This window comes from Thunnus thynnus, chromosome 19 (genome assembly GCF_963924715.1).
Source record: "Thunnus thynnus chromosome 19, fThuThy2.1, whole genome shotgun sequence".
Taxonomy (NCBI): Eukaryota; Metazoa; Chordata; class Actinopteri; order Scombriformes; family Scombridae; genus Thunnus; species Thunnus thynnus.
The window spans coordinates 22,898,862-22,918,677 of record NC_089535.1 but is presented as its reverse complement, the minus strand read 5'-3'; the positions used below and the strand labels follow the sequence as shown (position 1 = coordinate 22,918,677).

The following is a 19,816-nucleotide window of genomic DNA, read 5'->3' as shown; positions in this document are numbered from 1 at the left end:
GTGTAACCAAAGTATTTTCCCAAATTAACAACAATACACTCAAGTAATGAATTTCTGGCTACACATCCAAACTGTGTGTGAGACATTCTGGTGACCTTTCATGTATTGTATATTGCACGTATGACAAGCTTATGAAATATATTAGTATAGATTTAACTATATCCAACAGTGTAAAGCAGCTAAATGATCAACACTGGTTAATCAATCAATTTAACATTTTGAATGGGGCATCCTTCATATTAAGCACCTCTTCTATTGCTGTTTTAAGTACATAACACTTCCACACTTTTACTTGGGACTTGTTGATTGATTATTCAATTTCCTGATAGACAGAAAATGAATCAGCAACTATTTTGATAATGGGTTAATCGTTTAAGCCATTTTTTTAAGCAAAATGACCCAAATCCTCAGCACAGCTTCTGAAATGTGACAATTTGCTACTTTTTTTTTAGTCTAAGTAATTGAGTATCTTTGGGTTTTGGACGCTTGGTTGGACAAAACAACAAGTTGTCACCTTGGGTTTAGGAAATTTTGATGTACATTTTTTGCTATTTTCTGATATTTTATGCAGCAAACAGAAAATGGAGATAGTAATCCACGGTTTAATTTTAAATGAAAAAATAATCGTTGGTTGCAGCCTTAATTGCTACAACTACTTAATCTGATTGCATCTTCCACCATTGGAACTTGATATTGTACTGTGTATTTCCAGGAATAAGAAATAAAGTTCTTTTTTGAAATGTCCTTTGATATCATAACAGAAGAGAAACCAAAACAAAGGAACCAGAGAGCATTGTTAGGGCAGGATGTTTGTCAGTCCTTTGTTTAAGGAGGCGATCAGGTACACAGGGGGGATGCAGCTCTGTGCTCCTGATGGCTACGATTATCTCCAAGGTGACTAATGCTATTAACACAGAGAACAGCCTGTTAATTACTGGCCCTCATCATACTCACAGCTTGGATAAACAATCATTCAATCATCACACGGCTTTGCCGCGACACACAATACAGCAATCGGCCAATTTACAGATTAAGTGATTGGACGAGTGGATACCGTGAGATACAGTTCGCTTCCACTCGACGGTGCACTGGACAGTGGAGAGCTTTCCACCGGGCGCTCAACCAGAGTGAATGCAATATGAAACCATAGCGTGCTGTACAGTTTGGTTCCATGAGAAGCTGCCTGAACAACAAACACACAGAGAATAAGTCATGTGACAAAGTGGGTGAGACCACACTATTTGTCCCAGTTACACTTTGTATTTCTTTCCATACTTGTCATTTGTTTGTTTAGCCAGTATAACTTTGGTTTGTAGCGTTGCTTTCACACATTATCCTGGGTTTTGTTTGTGTTCAGCATTGTTGTTACATTTACACCTGCATTTATGGTTTCATCAAGACAGACAAGTTCATGTTTATTCATTTAAGTCCTGAGTTTCTTGAGTTGTAGATTAGCTTGTTACTTATCATACCTACCATGCTTTTCAGCATGTCTCACTGACATCACTAGCCATGTCATATATCCTGAGTTTAGCCAGTTAAGTTTGATTTGCTTGTATTCATTTCTTTTTTGAGACACTTTTTTTGTTGCACAGGTCAGAATAAATCACATTTTTTTGTCACTGAACAAGTCTCTAAGTGCCTCCTACCACCTTCCTAAACTCTCTGGTAAGTCATGTTTGCACATGCTGCACATTCTGATGATACAGTGATTGCACAGAACACTTAAAATATCAGAAACAGCTGCTTGTACATATGCCAAGAGGTATCTCATGGTTCTACTGCAGCCAGTGTAGATTGATATTGTTTACACAATGACCAGGAAAATACTAATTTCTGATTGGATGGCAGGTGTTTACAATCATAACACGACACCAGAAACACAGATCACGTCGACGCTCAACCATTATTCTAAATCAGTTTGCAGTAGTTACATTAAACTGTGGGTAACTAAAGCAACAATGGTTCGGCTTGATGTCCCATTAATTATTCAAACTAAAACTCACTGAAACCACATCATGAGTTAAACTGATAAACAGCTGATGATTTGGGCTCAGCGGTGGAAATGATGGATTGCTTCACACGATGGCATTCGTTATTCTTTATACATCAGGACTAGGGCCAAGTATTGAAGCTCAATGCTTTTTTGGTACAGACTAAAAAGTGTTTAGATTGGATAAAAGTAAATGACTGAAAGCTGACATCAAATGTCTGACCAAATTTGTAATTGTGGTTACTTCTTTGAACAGATTGTTCCTCATTTAGATCAAGTTTTTGCGAATTCTAGACTATTTTGTTTCTTTTAGGCAGCATTAAACAACTGTCTAGACTGCGCTTGATAACTTTGGCTTTTTGGTCAAATAATAAAAGGGGTCTTGTTTAGAAAAATGTTGATATTTAACGGAAAAAAGTATTGTTTTTTGATTCTATACCAACAGTTGCTTTGATAAAATCCTTTTTATCACATTGCAAAAATACACATCTATGATGAATATTTAGCATCTGTGAGCTGGATTTTTTCAATGAACACTTCAGTGCCTTTTAAAATGATGTGACCTGTGTCAGTACAAATGAGTCACAGTTAGCTGGTCTTTCCAGAGCTGCTTGTGACTTAATAAATAGGACCTGTATTTCTGTTCTGGGCAGCTTCCCTCAACTCCAATACATCAACAGTCTGACCTAAATGAAGTACCTATGTTTACACTTTAGCACAACAGCTTAAGGTCAGTGAATAGTGTCCTCTGTCACATCGCATCACATTGTCACAACTTTTTTTTTGTCACCCTCAGTCAACAACATTATGTATGGGGTAGCATACTTCCTGTTTATACTTCCTTTGCAAATTACATTGGAAGGCTTGTTGGCACTGTCCCTCACAATTAATCACTGTTGAGATAAAGGCGGTGTCACAGTGGAAAGAAAGAGACACCTGAGGAGGAGGCATGGGAGGGTTAAGTGTGTTTTTTTTGTGTATTTATGAGCGTTATAGACAGATGTAGAGGGAGGATTGGTTGTGAAAACCTCTCACCTTCATGACAGTTCATTATCCATTTACATCACTCCTTCTACATGATCTGAGGAAATGGTCATAAATGACCCACACCTGTCTCTATGATCTTCTCAGCCCCATTCCCGGCAAAATTGAATTAACTTCTCAACATATCTGTGACCCAGCTGTCCTGCTTGCTCCCAGGTAGACTACAGCTAAATCTGAGAAATCAAATACCAGACAGCAAAAAGCCTTAGCTCTTATCTTTTTTTTTTAAGACAGTGAGTGAGAAACATCGTGAAGTCTGGGAGAGAAAGAGATACAAAGAGCCCCGTCAGACGGATACAGCGGCGGTGGAGAGCAAGGCGGGATCAAACGTCCAGTTTTCTGCCGGTAATCCTCCTCGAGTAGAGAAGGAGGGGAGGTGGTGGGAGATGGAGGCGGGAGGGGAGGAACGGAGGAGAGGAGGAGAGAGGCTGGTTGCTGTGCCACAGAAAGCAAATGTTACTGGCTTTTTCATCCTGCAGGCGAGGCGACGCCAGCCCCTCCACAGCTCTCCAGACAGTCTGGCACACGGGCCACAGGAGGAAACCTTTGGAGAGATCAGAGCCCCGAGCTTCAAGCATGGAAAGAGTATGTGAATATGCTGTGTGTGTGTGTGTGTGTGTGAGTGTGTGGGAGAGAGAGAGAGAGAGAGAGAGAGAGAGAGAGAGAGAGAGAGAGAGAGAGAGAGAGAGAGAGAGAGAGGGTGTGTGTGTATGCGCGCCCATATGTTGCTGCTTATGCCTTTCAGATGTAACACTCTGCCTGTTCTATAATTGGAGGTTTTAGCCCACGTACCATGTCTGAAATCAACAACATGGCAGCAGTGTACAGAAAGCCAGAAAGGAACGGGGTTATTCTCCTTTTTGTACATCAAAGATAAGACTGAGAACATGTGTAGTGTGTTTAGATATTCAACAGATATCTTGAGGGAGTGCTTCATTTTGTATTAAATGCTATAAAACATTCATTTTGGCTCTAAGAGCATATCAGCAATCTTTCTTTTTCAGCCAAGTCATTGTGTTCATTGCACACTGAGGGGCTACAGAGGAAAATATTTATGATCACATATGCTTAATAACAAATGAGAACGTAATGTTAACACAGTCTCTGCATGTAAAACGCTGCTTCCGATGAAACTACATGGATTAATCATGAGTGAAAAGAGAAGCAGAGGAAATTCTGGGATTGGACAGGATACAGTCTGTTCACTAATTCACAAATATTTGTGAGATCTTGCATTTTTTTAGTCCCCTAGTACACAGATATGATCAAACAGCAAGAGATGTTATCAACGTTAGCAATCACAAGAGTTTTCTGCAGTAAACAAACTGATTCCTGAACAATTTTACAAGCCAAAGTCGGATAAAAATCCATCCTCAGAGAAGTGTGCGTCATTAGCCCCGAGTTTGTCTTCTCAGGCAGGCATCAAAGGTATTGCTCAAACCAAGCTTTCACCAACTTACCAAAACTGAAACCTTTCCGAATCTAATCTAATCTTCGTTTTATGGAGCCTATTGTCATTTCACCATCACAGTAAGAAGCAATAAGGTTACCTTACAGACTGAATTCAGGGAGAAATGGAGGCACATTCAGCCTCCTGGCCACACAACCTAGCTGCTTCGAACACAAAAGCCCACAAACAGCATTCTCATTCCAGTTCCCTCATTTTTACTCTCACTGATGATATATTGTGATCATCAGGTAGTTCTTTAAAAAAAAAAATAAAAACTGGTTGCACATTTAAGCACAATTTCCTAGATTTTTTCCCTGCAAATTCTTTCATTTTGATCCTTAAATAATCACAAACAAAACTCTACAGCATCCTAGAGGGACTGACTGTAGGCCGGAGGAAACAAGCGGTTTATTCTCATATGATAACCGAGCCATGAAAGCAATAAGGTCGACAACTTGAAGGATCGGTGAAAAGGCGACGCAGCCAATCATCAACAGCTAAGTGCTGCCGTGAGCTATGGTTTCAGGAGCATCCCCAAGGGCAGAGGTGAGAAAAATCTAACAGGCAGAAGCTGCTTGATAAACCAGTTCTCTCTTCTCCATCTCCCACGCAGTTGGACACTGCCTGCAGCACCTCTTTAAAAATAGGAGGGAGAAAAAGCTGTCACTCTGGATTTAGCCTACTTTCCAACATGCCCATTAATTTCAAAGCAGATGGCAAAAAAAAAAAAGGAGAGAGGGTTGGAGGGAGGGGCATCTACTAAGCTGCTGAATAACAGAGTGGAGCGCTTCGGATGGAAGTGGCAGCGGAGAATGTGGTGACCTAAGAAAAACAGGAATAGCAGTTATTTTAAAGTAGATTAGAGCTATATCATTTATAAAGATGATTATTCTGAGGAGGTTACTGCTATTAGATGTTAGCATATGCAGCTCAGGTTCACAGCATCAAAAGGATGATTCTGTTTGAAGCGAGGAACTCAGTGGGAAGTATTATACCGCCTAAACTTTTATCGATCTGTGTTTCCACACTTGCCTTGTAGGCACTAATCATCTAAGCCTGTCCGGGGGATTTACGAGGTGAGAGGTCCGGGCATAAATCAAAGATATTTTCTGAAATGAAATAAAAAGGAGGCAGAGATGGAGAAACAAGCCTGAGGATAGATTCGTCTCTATACTATGATGTAGAGCGTTCCCTGCAGAACAAGAGAAATTGCCAGCAGTTAACGGCGTTGCCATAAAGACCTTACAACCCCACACGGCGCTGATAAAGCTGTGTCTACAAGCTAGGTGCAAGGTGCAGCAATCAACTCAACTGCAATCAGTCTATCTGTAAATTAATTAACACGACAGCCCGTGAGTTTAGCTAATGCACGGCAAGTTTGCTAAATCATATCGCAAACAAGCCGTCCTCAAGGACAATCATTAATCACCAGATCAGCCATCATGACGAGCGTCCTTGAGGCGTTTTTTCCAACGTGTTTGCTGTCTTGAATCACAAGGTTTCCATATCGCGGTATCAAAGCTAACACCCATATGGGAATTTCCTCATGTATTCTTTTTTTTTTTTGAAAGCCGCTAAAGTGTGTCAGCTTTTTAACTGTCAGACACAGCCGAGAGACGGTGTGTCTGAGTCGGAGGGAAGGGTGGAGGAACAGGAGAAGGAGGAGTAGGAGATGGATGGACGAAAAAGCACCCGAGGGCAGAGGTGGAGGAAAGGAGAAATATGTCTGTTTGTCTCTAGGAAGACCAACGGAGCCGAGTGAACTCCCCTCCTTGAGCTAATCGAACAAGCCTGTGACTTGACATCACTGTCTCCCACAACAGGACACAAGTCAAGCTCGTTAAAGAGGAGAAAACCAGCTGAAGGAGGCAGGAGGCCAACAGGCAGTTAATGAAGTCATGTTTGTAAACTGCACAGCCAAAATATATTGTCATGTACACTCATAAATCTACAGCTACGGGCGATATGATCTCAGAAGCAGAAATCAACCTGATATGAACTAAAACATCTTCACGGAGGAACGATTGTGAAGTATTTAAGGTTTCGGGTATGTTGTTTTTTCTTGTTTGTGTATGACTACTGTGTTTTTGGCTGACTAAATGACGCTGCGGTTGAAAGTCTGGTGCGGCTTGCCGACACACGAGTGATTGACATCGGTGACATGTTGCCTAGCAATACCACAATAACTCTCAGTGCGAATGAAAGAAGAAAAAATGGATCAGAGCTGCAGGGGAGGAAAACCACTGTGGTTTACCTTAGACTCAAAATAGCGTGGTGATAAAAGCATGTGACTCAGGTACCTGCGAGAAAATAAATTAAGATCAAGGAAGTGCAGTTTGAACTGAGTGTTGGCAAATGCATTATATTGCTGTAAAAGTTGAGTCAGCTTCAACTTTTTTTTTTATTGGATGGCCCAGCATTTTTTTTTTTAACAGGAGAACTCTGTGTTGAGACTCTGCTGTGTCAATACAGCGTCCTGATTGACATGAATGAAATAAATATTTGTCTTGTGTGCTATTCTTTAAAACTTAATATCTATTTGTTTTGAAAAATAAAACGCACCGAAAACAATCCTTTGTTTAAGATGGACTCTGACCTCTGACCCCTTGAGCAGGGCTGCCTGAAGATTTCCCTACGAGGATCAATAAAACATCACATGCACGCACAAGTACACAATAAACACGCCTCAGGATTGTTCCAAGAAACAGCAGCCTCTCACGAAATCACTCTTATCGTTCCACAAAACGAAGCAATGCATGATCATAAAAAAATGGGGGAAAAAAAAGAAAGAAATGATGCAAAGCAGCGCTGTTATTCAAGCTCTGACAGATGGATGCCGGCGGAGTGTGACAACAATCATTTCTATCAGCTCTGTGTACACATTAGGTGTCACAGGACCGGCCAAGACTGTAGCTGGCTGCTGCGAGCAGATGTAGGGAGAGGTAATTATTTGGATACTGTTGCGAGAGAGTGGGAGTGTTGAGAGTCTAATGCTATTTGGAAATGGATCTGGTCCACTCTATTACATGCAGGGGAGCTGGCAGAGTAATGGAATATTTGATCAGCGCAGACACACAACAGCTCAAACACTGCGGGTCTAATATCTGGATGTCGGACAAGTCAACTGTTTTTTTTTTCCCCTTTTTTTTTTTAATATCCTGACATGGGGCACAGGAGAGAAAAACAAATCTGACAGAGTACACGACACGCATGATGAAATAAATACATTTTCTCCCCAGGTCAGAGTCATAGCATGGGCCTGATATGAAGCAGAATGCTTAAAAAGTTTTGGATCAAATCATTTGTAATCTATGACTATGGGAAACATCTTCCACACCCAAGGGAGCCCTTTAAAGCAGTGGATTGGAGAGAGCTGCGCAAGTTTTTTTTTATGTCTTTTTCCTGCAGATATGTGACAAGCTGACAGCTGTCCAAAACTACGCAATTAGCTCCGGAGTTGCTGAAAAGTTTCTTCGCCTCCAATCACACATCTGAGCTCCACCCATTCTGACAAGGCTGGACGATATGATTGGCAGCGACCTGTTGCACTGCCAAGCATTAAACTCTTTGCACAAAACCTTAAATAACTAACAGTGTTCTTTTTTTAATTACACTTTGGACAACAGGATGTCAAACATATCACACAGGTACAGCTAATATGAGGTCTAGCAGTTAGTCATCCAGATGAAGCCTCTTAGCTAATCACACATACAATCTCCCTCTCAACTCGGGCTCTTCGGGATAAAAAACTATGTCTCATTTTGTCTGTTGTCTCCTCTTTCCAAAGCGGTTTTATCTGCTCAGTCCTCATGTGAAAACACAGCTGCACTTACTGACTAAATCAGTGGGATTTCCACATTTCTGCATGAATGCGTGTTACTGTGGGCCACTAGTACTCTATGTGTGTGGTTTTTCTTACATCTGTTGTGTGCAGTGATTTATACGGGACTGGATGAGGCAGGTTGCATCACTACTGGAATCTGTGCAGTCACCTCGTTTCTCTGAGTTTATTTTTTTTTAAGGCGCTGGAGCAGAGTTGTAGATGAATGGTGGGATGTATGAAGCACGGGGCTTTGACACCAGCGAGCAGGGTTTGTGCCCTGTACCCCAAACTGTTGTTAGGTTAAGACAGCTAAAACACTCCTTTAAAGTTAGGGGGAAGATAGTTTTTTGGTTGCAAACTGAGGAAGCCAACATGTTCTATCTCATGCTTCAAGTTTTGACTTTTTCAATATGTAACCAGGTCATCTATCTTTCCCTAACCATAAGAAGGTGCTTTGCATTACCCATATGTAAACATAACTAAGAGTCTACAGCCACCCAAGCAGTACTGTGAGGCTGTAATGCTCATTGTAAAGAAAAGTGTTGAACAAGTTGAAATTTTGACCTGATGATGGCACTAGATGAAAAGTCAGGGGATGACCAGATTCATACAGATTCATGCTGTGGTTACCATAGATATCTGTACTAAATTTCATGAAGGACAATCCAACAGTACTTCATTCTGGCCTCTTCATTCCTAGAAGTACACATTAATCATGTTGCCAGGAGCCCATATCGTAGGCAAAACAAAATTGCAGGTATGTTTATTATGAACATTTGCTACTAAAAATTTGTTGAATGTAATTTTTACAAAAAAAAAATGTCCTTTTTGCCACATTAAAATTTCAAATGGTAAACATATTGTAAACATTCCTCTTCTTCAATGAGAATGACCGTGTTTGAATTTTGGCTTCATGCGTTACAGTATCTTGGTTTCATCAAATAAATCTGACTTGTACAGCTGATTAATTCCCCGGGCTGGCTGCCCAAATATGTAACACTATCTGGAATCTCTTCTTTGAATGTGTGTATGTCTCCATGTGTGTGTCTGTGTTTTGTCTGGCTTTGTTGCAAGTGTGCACTTGCGCATGCACATACCGTGTACAGTATGTGTGTCCATTCTGATGTGACTGTGATAACATAAGAGACAAACAGTCCATTTAGGCTTATCGAAGAAGTTATCGCGCTGACTAAGAGAAAATATATACAGGCAAATAAACCCCAGATACTATCTTTATATAGCGACACACTGCACTTACACAAACTTTTATCCCTCTTACACACACACACACACACACACACACACACACATACAACGCAGACGCAGCCCTCGAGGTGACTCCACTCTTTAATGACTCAATAGAATGGTCGATATAGCAGGCACATGTATACTCGGTTGAGCTGAGCTGGCATGCTGAACACAAAGCTTGTTTTATAGCTCTCACTGTGATTGTTAATGGAGCAGAGCCTGAGGTAGAACACTGCAGGACGATCACCTCTGCGATTCAGAGCTGAAGCTCATTTGTGTCGACATACGATCAGGTCATGTTTAAAAACTACACGGGAGCAGTTTAAAGTAAATCGAGTACATTTTATGTACATGCACAACTTCAAGAGAGGCTGCGACAGAGATGAGCATCTTGCCTGCGGCCTGAGTGAGATCCTGCATGTTTTCCTGAATTAAAATACAAGTACTCAGCTTCAACACCTGTCTGACAAAAGGGAGCGAGAATAAAATATAACCGCAGAATACAAACTGTCTCCAAAACAGCAGCAGGTGAATGCTGCATCCAGAGGAAGATCTTTTGTCTCTTCTCCCTTTGATATCTTTTTTGGTATAAAGCAACACAGACCTGCCACAGGCCACATGTAGCCTGCGTGTCAACATAAAAAAGACTGCATGGACCGCAGTGTACAAAGAAAGCTATTTATAAAGAATGTGCCATGAGAATATGCATACCTCCAAGCATGCTTTGCACTAGACTCTTTTTTTTTTCACCCCAATACTGGCAAAGAAAAGGCAATATTTCTGCTCATCGTTCAGACTGCTTACAACCCATCCTGTTATCACTATCACCGGCAGCAATGTCTTTGAACTATGTTAGCTTCTGATAAATAGTAAGCTAATAAGATGACACAGGAATTCCTTGAGATCATAATGGCGATGATGGCGTACAACACTGAGATGATGCATACACGTGGCAGTTAAGCTTTTATGCGTTTGGCTTCAGGTTGTTGGTATTTTTTTTCCAACTCACCTAATGCTGTGCTAATGCTGCTGAGTTACAATGCAGCTGTGAATCACTGAGAACCTTTTTCAGTCAACATACATGTACTCTGACATGAAGATTAACATTTTACTGTCTTATCCAAAGTGACTACAAATAAAATGCAACATGAGAGTAGAGTTTAATGTCTGGATCAGCAGAATTACAAGCAGCCAGCGGTTTTAATGGAGAAATAACATTTCAAAGCTTGTATCTGGACTTCTGTGAAAGACACGCGGTCATCTCCGTGTTAGCTTAGCATAACAGCAGGAGGACAGTTATTTGCTGATAAAGGCATTACGGTAATAAGACTTCCCCCATTACAACAGGCTTTCCTCTCCAGGAGGGTAATGATAATTAGACATACTACTGTCCGTCCATCCATCACACAGCGGGGAGCAAGACACTGAGCTCTCTACTCTACGAGCGTATCCTCTTTCCTTAAGACACACACAAACACAAAATCGTACAAAGTGATTTAAGTGGTTACAGTGTGTGACTGTGTGCTGGGGGAGAGCAGTAGGAGGAGGATGTTTCGATCAAGCCGACAAATTTTGATGATTACGCTCCCCGCCGTGTTCCTAGGGCTTTGCTGCTGATGTGCACCATAAAAAAATATACATTCAGGGTAACTTATTTGGTTGGAGGCTTAATGTTTTCTATGGATTTATGCTGAACTCATAAAAATCGATCCTGCCGACCTTTCTTTTTCCCTGCAAGTAAAATTCCGACCATCAAATGAGCAACCAGCACTGATATATTACATACTAGCACTTCAAGCTAACATTAACCATGTTTTTTTTTTTTTTTTATCCTGATGCTAATTACAGATGAGGCCTATCCATCTAGTGACAGTTCAGATAACAAGTTTTCTCCGCAGCAGCCGCAGTCGTTATTCCGCTCGGTGTTGCGCTATCATCCGAGCGCCATCAGTCACAGGAGTCTTCGACGTTCACTAGCAAATTAACTACCTGATGAGCCCTCAATCACCAGACGTATTCACGCAGCTGTCATCTAAATGAACCACAATCCGTCTCCCTCCTTTTACCCCGGCTTTTCCTCGGCTGCTCGAGAGCAAAAGGTAGAGATAATTGCATTATGCTTGATTTTGTTGTGTTTTTTTTTTTTTTTTTTTTTTTGGAGGACAAGGTTCATTAAACTTCTAATAAAAGATAGTTAAATGCATGTTATTCTAGTTAATTAAGTACATTTGTAAGGTTTTAATTGTTAGAATATCGGCAAGAGGGAAAGGAAATCAGAGGAAATATGATGAAAAACAAAAGATGTGATTGTTCATCTTCCTCACCATCGCCCACTTGGGTGTATTGTTTCATATTGCGCAATTTGTGATGCGACTCCAGGGCACAGTGCCTATTGAGTGCGAGCGTATTACAAAACAGCATGGTGGCACAGTGTCTACCGAGGAAATTACACATTATACTGCTGTGTCCCATAAGAAAATTATTCAATTACACTTTCATTGCATTTGTTGATGGGAGTTTTCCTGAAAATGAACCTCAATAGCTGTTGGGATTAGACCATTAACAGATGGAAAGAAAGAGAACGGAAGGGGGAGAAAAAAATGCACAGATGGAGGTCAAGAATCTTTATTTTGATGCCGACTTATAAAATGTGATCAGCATAGAGAGCTTCAAAGCGTGGTGAGAGATGTGGAAAAATAAGTGAAGCATACACTTGCAGAAGAGGCTGGAGGATGATAAGGAAAGATGGACGGATGAGATGGAAGAGAGAGAGAGAGAGAGAGAGAGAGAGAGAGTGTGTGAAAGAGGCAGTGGAATAAAAAGGGGGAAAGGGGTCTAAATGATGAAGTTTGTGCTGTGTGACAAGCCGTTGGACCTTCTATTCTCAGTATTTCGTGGCGACATGCTCTTAACTATGAACTGAATCTGCACCGGCATGTGCATATTAACCAGCTCTCAGGGCTTCAGGAGAGAATCACTTAATTATTAGCCTTAAGTAAGCCGGTGGAGTCCATATGCACTTGGAAAACTTTCAAAACTTTGGGAAGTTTGAATGTTTAATCAGACTTCATCTAAGAAGACGTAGATGTAGGTCAAAATAAAGCTGCTGGTTAACCTGACAGATAGAGGAGTGATAAAGCTGAGAGCGCTGTGTGTTTAAGATCTCACCAGAAAACACAAACTGACAAAATGTTTCATCATTAAAACGTACATGTCAATATGATTTATTAATTATACTGGGGGGAAAAAAACAAACAGCTGGCTGCACAGAATTAGGGGCTTGTGGATTTTGGCTCCCATTACTTACATTACATTATGAAAGGATCTTCTAATGGCCGGTATGAACAGGAGGAATTATTATGGCAAGAAAAACCTATTTTAATGTTAATTTAGGCACCTGACTGTTGTATCGTCATGCACACTGCGGTGAAGTATCGGCTGTGTGCGTGATAGTAGTGTAGTTGTGCTTTTAGGTTGGTTAAATTAGACATTAGCCTCAAGTGAGACCTCAGCAGCCACGGTTGAAACGCAGTGCAGCTTCCAATGTTATTTTCATGATCTCACAGATGTCTACCATATAGTTCACCTGGTGCAGCAGTGCTATGTGACAGCATCGACCATGGCAAAATTGAAAATACTACACTATAATAATAATAATAATAGCGCAGTAGCATGGTGCTTTGTAAGATAATGTTTTGTTTTTTTATTTTCTTGGACAGCGGAGTGACTTTTACTGCTGCTGATCACAACTAAACATTGTTCAAATTTTGACTGGGCAACCTGAGGAAAGATTACCTTGACACACTCCGACTGTTTGTTGTATGAGCTGAGTGTTGAAGCAATATACTGAGGTCCTGAGTGTGGGTGATGCCTCTCTCACAGACTGAAATCAGCCAATTTGCTGGGCTTTCAGGATATACCCAGTACTTAAGCTTTGGTTGAACTGTGCATTGTACTGTGAACGTGGGTGTTTGTTGGAAAATGTTGCAGTAAATCCATTCTGTTTTTTTTTTTTTTTTTTTTTTGTGGCTCCTGCCCAGATATCTGGATGTTGCCAAGCTTTAACAAACAGGCTCTTGGTGCTATCAGCCCTAGTTATCAGCCCGTCACACTGTATGGGGAAGATAAATCTAGGCAATTAAAATTTAAATTGCTGTGTGCACTGCCGTGACTTCCCTCTTTCCGTGTGTCTCTGCATCTCTCGCTGGCACCCGGCTGGACGGCTTCAGTCCTATGTCAGAGGCAAAATGAAAGGCGTGTTGCCACGGATGGAAAACACGCTGGTCAAACACAGATACATCTCACTTCTTGGAGAATGTTAGTGCTTTACCCCAAAGCATGATTTCTGTTGCTTTAATATTTGCCACATATTTATCTCCGCCGGTAGTGCTTGTGCTTTCCATCCGTCTGTTGTTTTACAGGAGGTTGCATTATGACAAGATTATCGAAGTGAATCTCAAGATAAGATTTTCTAGCTGGGGGAAGTTAATGACGGGCGAGCAAAGTGTCTAAGAGCTAGGCACTGAACCTGAAACTACCCAACTGGAAGTGCTCACTGTTTTATTGCAGAATCTAAAGTCCATTGTCAGAAAATTGGCTATACTTTGATAATTCTTTAATAATTTCAGATTTCAAATGCCAAATATTCACTGGTTTCAGCTTGTCAACATCCTGGTTAACTGAATATCTTTGGGTTTTGGACTGCTGGTCCAATCCCCTAATTCCTTCTTTTATCCAACATCACTCCTCTCATATAAACAATTTTACATCAAAGATGCTCTGGAGGCTAGGAGAGTTTATACAACTCACACCAGACACCTTTTTCAAAGAATTCCCAAGAGGCTCTTCAGTCAACTTAATGGTACAGTTTCCCCACCGAGCCAGCAGCCAGTTCTTGTTGACTACAGAAAGGCTGAGAGGGTAGGAGGGTGAAAAATAGTAATCACATGTATGGTAATTCACCTCAGTTAACATAAGTGCAACAGCTTTCCCTCTGCTGCACTGGACTACAACACAGCAGCGGAGAGGTGACCAGGTGACATGGGAAGAGTGATAGAGACCAGACAGGCTGTGACAACCAGGAACACAGCTCCGTGTGTCAGTAGTTCTTGGGTAGATGAGTTAAAAAAAAAAAAAAAAGTAAAAGTTTGGAGCAAGAACAAGAGGAGATGAATAGAACAGTTCCTTGTTCCCGTTGCTATAAAAATCAATAGTCTAAAGGATAGAGGATGTTGTATGTTGTAAAGTGATAAGCCCTCTAATGATTTTGTAATTTTTTGGGCTGTGTAAAAAAGTACTGGTTGGAATTAGTTCATTAACCTTTGGATCTTTGTTTAAAATCAACCATTTGGTCTATAAAATGTCAACATTCTTGCTGATAGAATCATCATTGATTCATCTCCTGTCTAGCAATACCAATGACAAACATTTTAAATAATTTTCAAAAGGAACAATATCCTGAATAAGCATCATATTATCAAAGCCGAGCCAGGAAACGGGAAATTCAGAAATACTTGACCTCACAGGGTCTGGCTGAGTAATACTAGGTGGAAACCTAGTATGCTGAGTGCAACAGAGATTCTTGGATCTTCCACATTATGGTTCTTCCTGCTGGCTGAAGCTGCTGCGTCTCTATTCAACTCGTTGATCGATATTAATAGATCTAAGCCTAGAGCCGCTTTCGCTGTTATCAGTGCACATATTGACAAGGTGGTGGATCAGCGTCAGCAACCAATTCAGGCCCGAGAGTCAACATTGTTAAACAGCTAAGGATAATGCACATGTAGGGTTTTTTCCCCTCTTTTTTTTTGGGAAGGAGGATGTTAAAGAAACAATAACAGTAACTGAATACATCAATTTAGGCAAAGTTTAATAGGCATGACTCTGCCATTTTTAACCAGCCTGCCTTGAAATCAACCATTTCCTCCTTCCTGCAAATAGGATGTGAACAAAGAATTAAATCAAGAGAGATACAGAAGCATTTGAATAGGGCTGGGCAATATGGACAAAACCAAATACCTCAATATTGATATTGTAACAATACTGTGGGGATGACAATTAGTGGTTTCACAAAATATTTACACAATGAGATTTTGGTAAAATAATCATCAGTAATGTGGATATAATGACTGAGTGGGTAAAAGCAAATTATAGAACAACTAAAACAGTCAGTTAAGTTCAGAAAATGACATCCCCTTTACTGTAATGCAGCCTTTAAAACCAGGAAATAGCAACACATGTGCCATATCACGATATCCAAAGACGATATCTAGTCTCATATCACGATATGGATATAATATCGATATATAGCCCAGCCCTACATTTGAAGAACCAGTACTCATCACACACACACACACACACACACACACACACACTGCATCAAAGCCTAAGGCAAGGCAAAGCTGCTCCCTGAATTTTCATGCGCCTGTTTGCTTTAACTGCCTCTCCATCATCACATAGACAATCTTTGATCTCTGATCCATGACAATGGTATGGCCTTTCCCTGCTCCTCCTCCTCCTCCCCGTCCCTTTGCGCTGCACCCATCCATGTGGAATAACAAAAGTAACATCTCACTACCAGCAATCAGTAAATCCAACACAATGCAGTCTCTGTGCCCAGATAATGCAAACGACCAGATAAGCATGAGTGTGATAACCTCACACACACACACACACACACATACACACACACACACATGCAGGATCTTAAAGATGCAAAGAGCTTGGCAGCGGCACAACACGGGGCTGTGCGTGGCCCATATGAAGCCGGAGATATGAGGATGATGAAGTCTCAGAGGTGCGGTGGAGAGCTGTGATAATAGAAGAGCTTTTCCATCTGCTGGAGGAAGGACGGTGAGCCCAGGCGTGACAGAGCGGCGGAGGCCACGCCCAGGAAGAACAAGCATATGCAAAACGCAGAGAGAGTCAAAGAGAATCAATGGAAACATGAGGATCGGCGAAGAGACATCCCTCATTTTTCACACGGTGCTTTGGCTTTGTGATAAATCCCCATCCACTTTGAGACTATCCATCTTTCTAATGGTACCACTCTTATCCAAACTGCTATGTAAATATCATCCGTTATAGCCCATAGGCAGGAGTGCCAGCAGAGTGTCTGTACGTTTGTGTGTGCACGTACATATATGTGTGTTAGTGTTAGGGTGTGTGCTTGTGTGCGTGTGTCTTCTTTTGCACAATAAAGCAGAGCAGTAAAGCAGAGAAAACGGTTTCAGAAAGGCCGTCGTGGTTGGAATAGTTTCCACCTGATTTGGTTTATAGGCTCAGATGATACACAACTGCATTATCATTAATATACAGTAAAACGCACATCATCTGTAACGCCCCGGAGGAAAATAAATCAAGCCTGCAAAACATTTTGTGATTATACGTCTGTCTCTTTCAAGGGGGTCTCTGCAGTCCACTGCGCACCACGTCGCTAATCAGTGAGTGACTGAATCTTAATTGTAAACAGAGTGGGTGTTGTTGTCACGGTGATGGTCGTGTGAGTCGGAGCAGTCCTCTCCAGGCGTGACTGCTTATGTGGTAACCTCAATTTTAAAAAAACGTGCAGAACTGCCAGCGTGAACTCCCTGATCTCATCACGGCGGACGAAAAAAAAAAAAAAAATGAGAAATGGGTCCACTCGTTTTGCCTTGTCGCACTTTAAGGATTTTTCCATTCCAGGCAGGACACTTTTACTCCAGACGGATGTTTTTTTAATAAGAATCACGTGAGGTTTTCAGTGCTTAATGCTGTAATTATGTTTAATGGCAAAACACAGAGAGAAGACTTAAGTTCATTATTAAAAACATGAAAGCATGAGAGAGCGCTTCCAGAGCAGCTAGTAACAGTGTCATCACAAAACACAAATGAAAATCCAGCCAGTGTCGATGACCTCAGCTGCAGAAAGGGGTTTTCCCCACAGTGAGGAAGCAATGCAAACTTTTACTGGCATGACTCTACTACTCTAGTTGCATTTCAATCTGTAAAATGAGTCACAGGCCTAGACGTGAAATCATTTATGAGGCTTCCTCTGACTGTTTGGTTGACTCTGAGAGTTACACAGAGAAGGGAAAGACCTCCCTGTCCTATAAATAAACAGCTCTGTCCTGACTTCCTCTGCACCAATGCAACAGGAGCATTACAAAGACCCGTCTGCGGCGCTGAAACTCACAGCCGACCGATGAACTTACATAATGTCGGGGACAAGCTTGGTTAACCATGTTTATAAGTAAGATAAGAGAACGATACAAGCTGTCCTCACCTCAAATAAAATGGTTGTAAAGAAACATAGCTTGGGTCCTATACTGCACCAAACATGTTCAATAAACTTCTGAAACATGTGGTCAAATCAGGAAATTTATTTAACATCAGACATATCTTTTTTTTTCCTTCAAATGGGGTTGAGGTTGAGACCTCATCTCAAGAGCAACAGAAAACACACAAATGAACCGATTTTCCTGCTGACAGAAGACACTGAAGTCGGCAACAGAAATTTTGAGAAAAAGTAAAGGGTTCTTTGAGAAGCTCATCATTTAATGGTGAATGCTTGCACTGAAAATTATATTAAAATACCACAAAAAAAACTACATCTTGTTTTTCTTCATCTGGTGTGTGCTTCAATCTGTCCATCCTAGCTTTCTGTCCTCGCTCTCTTTTTACCAAACGAAACATCAAGCGCTAATTCATCGACATTATTTCTAATCTGATCTGTCAGCGCTCGTCCCCGAGGAGTTACATCACAACTTCCTCCCAGCGGGGTCAAGTATCTCCTTGGTCATCGGGGGTCGTCCCTCCCAGATTCTGAGCCCGTGGTCTGGCATGTCAACTTCTGCAACCCCACAAACCGGAAACCCCGCCCACCCACCCACCACCACCATCACCACCACCCCCCTGTTCCTGATTATTTTAGTATGACATTAGAAGCCTGGCCATTAAATAGACAAGCTTGTTTTTTTCTCCACATCCATTAGAGGCTTGGTGTGCAGCAGGGGGACAGGATTGGCAAGGAGGGACTAACAGCTCCTAGCATTAAATCAGAGCAGTCACGGAGAGAGTCACACTGTGGGAGCTCCATAATTCATAGCTCATAACAGAATAAAAGGGCTTCTTAACAGAAATGAAGACATCTGAGGGTGTGCATTTGTCTGCGAGGGTGTGACTCTTATTATTACATGCAGTGAAGTTACACTGGGAACAAGGAGCAGCGAAGGATGGTTCAAGCTCCTCCACTAATTACCTTGTACTGAACTGAACTCATTTGCTTTTTAGGGCCCGAGCAGGAAAGTGCCAGGACCCAACGGCCCCTGGGATGCTCGAAAAACTCACAAAAATTGTCAGAACTGGCAAAAATTGCAATGTTCTGTAGCTATTGGGCTTGGGCATTTGGTAGGTGACATCTTAAGACATTTGCGATGACAAATTACGAAGCTAGTTTTCATGGAACGCCCTTGGCATGACATGCCGGTCAATTTTGCCCAAAACATGAAACAGGAAGTTGTTGTAACTCCAATTTACATTATCCAATCTGCCCCAAATTTCTCATGTTTCAAAGAGTCCGGGCCTGAATACATCTACATGTCAATATTGAGTCACAGTTATAGCACTGATTGTTGCCATTGGCAACAGGAAATCAGTTTTATGTGACAAACATCCAATTTACATGAAATTTACATGAAATTTACATGGTGTGGTCTACACATGACATACAGCAACATGACGTATAATCGGTGGGTGTTCTCTAGCGCCGCATAGTGGACACAGGGAGTGATAGTTATCTCCTACATGCAATGTCCACTATTAATAAAAATGTATATCCATGTCAGTTACCCTCTGGTAAATGTATTGCTGCATTTCACTTATGTAGTATTGCCTACATGCAACAGGAAGTGAAGCCTAAATGACACATAGTTCATCAAATGTATACACAATTTCCAATAAGTCATCTCCGGCGCCACATACTGCACACAGGAAATAATATTTTACCCATTCACACAGTGTTCAATAATCCTGTAAATTCAGAGCTGTGTCAACCGACCTCCAGTAGCAATACCACAGCTGAGGGTCCTTCCGAGGCAAGGTGCAAGGGCCTGTTCATCACTGCTCACAGCTTTAATTATTATTATTATCTAAATAACTGTCTATAAAACATCCATCACGCCTTCCTGGAGCTTCAAATTGCTTATTTTGTCTGACCAACAGTCCAAAACCCAAAGACATTCAATTTAAAATGACATTCAATTTACAGTGAACGCAGAAA

General features: G+C 41.3%; 1 protein-coding gene across 6 annotated transcripts in view; it reads right to left on the bottom strand.

Annotated features, from left to right (window-relative positions):
* Positions 1–19,816, bottom strand: part of vav2 (vav 2 guanine nucleotide exchange factor) — a 179,906-nt gene that overhangs the window by 138,117 nt on the left and 21,973 nt on the right. The window lies entirely within an intron of this gene.